This window comes from Castanea sativa, chromosome 6 (genome assembly GCF_040712315.1).
Source record: "Castanea sativa cultivar Marrone di Chiusa Pesio chromosome 6, ASM4071231v1".
NCBI classification, from domain to species: domain Eukaryota; kingdom Viridiplantae; phylum Streptophyta; class Magnoliopsida; order Fagales; family Fagaceae; genus Castanea; species Castanea sativa.
This window is the reverse complement of record NC_134018.1, coordinates 51,446,321-51,451,174: the sequence shown is the minus strand read 5'-3', so window position 1 is coordinate 51,451,174 and position 4,854 is coordinate 51,446,321. Positions and strand designations below refer to the sequence as shown.

General features: G+C 34.3%; 1 pseudogene; it reads right to left on the bottom strand.

Moving 5' to 3' along the window:
* Positions 1-1,190: 1,190 nt before the first annotated feature.
* LOC142640155 (serine/threonine-protein kinase PCRK1-like) lies at positions 1,191-4,647 on the bottom strand (annotated as a pseudogene).
* Between the last annotated feature and the right edge of the window lie 207 nt (positions 4,648-4,854).

The window sequence follows — 4,854 nt, the reverse complement described above, 5'->3', positions numbered from 1 at the left end:
TTTCAGTTGCTAGAAACTTCTGGCTGAAGGCTGGATTTCTTCACTCTAAAACCAATATCTTTTCTTCCAACATCCTACACTGGATAATACAGAATGCTTGCAACAAGGAGCTTATCTGTTGGTTCATGTCAATATACCTGGGGAATCTTTTTTCTGTTTGGAGTGTGGAGTCATTGCCTTCAGAGAAATAAATTCTCCTTTAATCAGATGGGAAAAACCAGGGATTAATTGGGTGAAACTCAACTCTCGAGACAACCAAGGCAATTGGGTGGAGGGTTATGCTAGAGCCTAGAGCATCTGGCAGTGCAACTAGTATCACAGCAGAGCTATGAGGTTTAAGGGATGGTCTTTATCATTTGTTCTCAACTTCATTTACCTACCATTGAAATTGAATTAGATGCAATAGCTGTGGTGTGTCTAGTCAGTATCAATATTGAATCTCTTGGTGAATTTGCTCTACTTGTTGATGATCTCCTCAGACGCCTCCCCATGAAGAAAATTAATCACTGCTTCAAAGATGGCAACAAGTGTGCTGATGCACTTTGCTAGAAGAGGTGTTAGACAAGTTGAAGATTTAGTAATTTTTGATAATCTTTGTCCTAATGTTTTGTTATTAACGTAATTAGATAATTTGGGTATGTATTATGAAAGACCTGGTGTTCTAAACACCTAGACAGTGTAGCTTCTTCTATGAAGTATCCTCTATTACTCAAAAAAAAAAAAATTAGTGTCAACCGTGCTACTTTTATAAATAAAAAATAAAAATAAAAGGTTTGTTTAGTTACATATTAACAGTAAATCCTCCTTCCTCTCTTATTAAAACAATTAAAAGGTAGACAATTTAAATTTCAGCCAAATTACAAGTGAGTAAGTTGTAATTTGTCCTAAATTTTATCTATATATGAGTCTTAAATTTTATTTACATCTTAGAGTGCCCATATGCATGACATCCCCATAAAATTTTCTGTTATACAATATGTTGGAGCAAAAAACACATTCCTATTCTCCATTCTATCTCTACTATGCAGTGCCAGTATATTTACACATGAAACAAGTCTCCACTGTATAAAATTTACTTAAGTTTAGTGTTTCAAATATATAATTATATCCTTTCAGGCATAGAACCACACAAATTAACTCTTAGTATGAGTTACAAGCAATTACGTACATATATTCACTTCATACAGCAATTACGCATTTTTTAATAAGCTTGACACTGCGTATCCAATCAATAAAAGAACCCCTTCAATTGCCTTCAATAAAATAGTACATTTCACATCATCCTTTTGTGCTTGTATCCTTTCTTGTCTCTTTCTTTCAAATAATTCTTTCATACGAGTGGAATGTTCTTCCACAATTGGGGCAGGCTCCTCGAGAACCTTACTCATGCTGGGACGCTGATTTGGGTCTTCCTCAATGCACTTGCTTGACAAAGCCAAAACTCCCATGGTAGATTCTTTATACCACAATGTGTTCATAGGATCCATAATCTATTTCTGCTTGGTTAGGTCCCCAGAGAGAGCAGATTTGACCCACTCCACTATATTTCTCTCATTCCTGGGTTGGTTGGCATCAAACGCCGGCTTACCAGTGACTATTTCTAGCAAAATAACTCCAAAACCGTATACATTGTCCGTGGGTGTGAGGTTATTAGGAGGGTCATATTCTGGAGTTGTACAATAATCCATGAAATTCCAATCAAATGGTCCAGCACTTAAAGACTGTTATGCTCCTCTGTCTTTTCAAACTGTTTCATATATATATATATATATATATATATATAATATAAGGTAAAGGTGTATTATTACTAGTTACAGTTACAAAGGTACATCTGTTTAACGGATGCAACATTTAGTTCAAGGAAAAAGAGACGCAAATTGAAAGAGAAAAAGAAATGTAAGAAAAAAATGATAGCTAGGGTGCAACAAATTCAAAATTAGTTCTCCTTATAGGAAGGATAATGCATGCTTGAAAACAACAATGTTCTTGTCTAAAAAAATTTCTTCTTGCGACCTCCTTAGCATTGCTCTTTTATATCTACATGAGTGCACGTTTTATTTAAGGACGGTAATATTGACAAACATAGTTATTAGATTATTAATAATAATCATAGTTCTATCTTCTTCTTCTTCTTTTTTTTTTTTTAAAATAAAAAATTTGATAGATATACCCATGGGAGAGAGGAAATTCAAATTTCAAACCGTAGTTCTCCTAAATCTTAATGAAGGAGAGACTAGGTCACCGAGTAAGGCTCTTGACAATTAAAATTTATATCACCAAGGTCACAAGATGCAAGCAATAAATTAAGATAAATCCCCCCTCACCCCTCAAATTATTTTCTTGCTCCGCCACTAATAGTAGGTTTATAAGATCAATTTCACAAAGAAAAAAAAAGTAACACATCAAAAAAAAGTTACTTGAGGGTATTTATATACTTACAGGAGAAGTATCCAATCTCAAAAAGGCATGGTCAAAAAGCTTCCCTTTCATATCGTCATCAATGACAATGGAGGAAGAACTCAAACTCAGTACTATCTGTTCAAATAGAACAAAACACATATCATACACCACAATCAAATAGGGAAACACATATGCTGATAGCAAATTAACATACCTGATGTTCATGCACGTACGCCAAAGCCTGGGCAGCGTCTTGTACAACAACGAGTCTTTCTCCCCAAGACAGGAACCCTTGAACAAATAGTGACTTAGAATTTTATAGCATATGCATTCCCCTACCACAAATCTGACACCCTCTGAAAGGCAATATCCTATCAAGTTTACAAGGTTTTGGTGCTTAATTGCTGCATTAGTGTTTAATTCTTTTACCCAAGAGTGATCACCCTGAAAAATAAATTATGGGATTGATTCAGATAGGCGTATACATTAAAGAAAATAGATGAAAAGTTATATATGTAAAAAGAGGAAGGAGAGGATTGTGCAAGAAAATAAAAAGTTACAAACCTTGGCTTTACGTACATGTCCTTGAATCTGTTAAATAAGGACATATGTCTTTTTCCCACTTTGCTTGAGGTTGCCTTTGTAGAAGGCTCCAAACTCACCCTCTCTAATCTTGTAAGAGGGTTTGAAACCTTTTGTTGCTTTCTCCAAGTCTGAGACATTGAATTGAACTAAATGATCACTGGCTGATTAATTGCTTCATCGCATACAGAGAATGCTTTGGTGTTCTTTCACCAATCTGCACTAGAAAATAAAATAACGTTAAGTTAGTTATTAAATATAAAACAATGTCTTTTCGTCAAATAATATGTCTATTGGTTAAAACTTAAAACTTATCTGTTCACTAACAGATATGTCTTTTACCAAGAGTCATGCAGAAGTCTGTAAATACTCAGACTTCTTATTCAGTTTAACATCATAATGTTTTTCTCTCTGCCCCTGTTGGTGATTCCCACACTTAACTGGGGAGAGCGGTGTCTTGAGATTTAAAAGCAGAAAATCTGTCCACTGCTTGAAAACAGCGTACACACAAAAACACACGGACAGAAGCACAAACACCCATAAATTGTGCTTGTCCAATGGCAATCCTATTTTATTTTATTTTTAAAATAAAATAAATTGGCCGGTTGAATCAGTGAACTAAAAGAAAAATAACGGGTTTTGGTAACCCCTAATATATATAAACAAAAACAAGCCCTTTTTTTTTTTGTGCACAAGAATCATATTTTCACGTTGAACCAAAAAAACAGTTAGGCATATCTGGACTCCTTACGAGGGGAAGGAACTGACTGGCATGGAGAGAAAATATTCGAAGTGTATTGACAAACTAAGGTTATTGGATCCACAAACCTTCTCTTTAAAATGTTATCTTTTGGATTCTATGGAATCATCTTCTGGAGCCAAACTCTTCTAATGGGGGTTAGGGGGCTTCCAATGTCTGTTGTCTCCACAATTTGATTTACCATCTCCAAGACTTCACTCATTTTGGGTTATGATTTATTGTCCGTTTGGCAAAAATTATTTTTGCCAACTTATTTTACTATTCAACTTATTTTTACTACTATTCATGGTTCCATTGTACTTTTGGTATTATTCATGGATTAAACTGTACTATTTTACCTAAGTTTTACCTTTATCTACAGTATTTTCAGTAAAAAAATTTTAGTTTCAGCAAAATAAGCGGATCCCAAACAGACCCTTAGCCTGCCACACTAAGCACCTATTGGCACACCAAGCCTCGGGTCCAAACTCCAAAATCTGTTAATGCACTCTATTACTATTCAACATATTACTATTCATTTGTTTTAAATACAAATATTTGACTATTCAGCTATCCAAATTAATTTCAAATTTTCATTTTCTTCTTTCTTATTTCAATTGTAATTGTTAGAATTGAATAATTCATTATATTTTTAGTAGATATATGCATGGTTTTGAAACCCAGATCGGACCATATAGTCTGACCGGGTTAACTAGGAACCGTTCATCAAAACGGTTCTTTTAGCTTCCAAAACCGGCATAGGTAGAAAAAACAGCGAACCGCAATTGAACTTGCCAGTTTTAAGAACCGTGGACGGTTCTCAAAGGTTCAACTTCAAGTCATAATTTTTTTTTTATACTTACAGCCATTGTTGAAGCTTCTCAACCACAGTGAGATGTTGTCAAACCTTGAGCTTGCATCTCCATTTCTTCTTCTTTGTCTCTCTTTCTTTCTTTTGGTTGTCAACCATTTACTTGGGCCTTGTATAAATAGTTATTATTTAACTAATTTTTTAATGGCAACTCTTTTGGTTTTACGGTTTATTTTTTTGAAATTTAATACATAGTTGACCATTTAAATGGACTGTTGGGCATAACATAAGATTAATTTAAATGAGCTGAATGTTTTAGTCA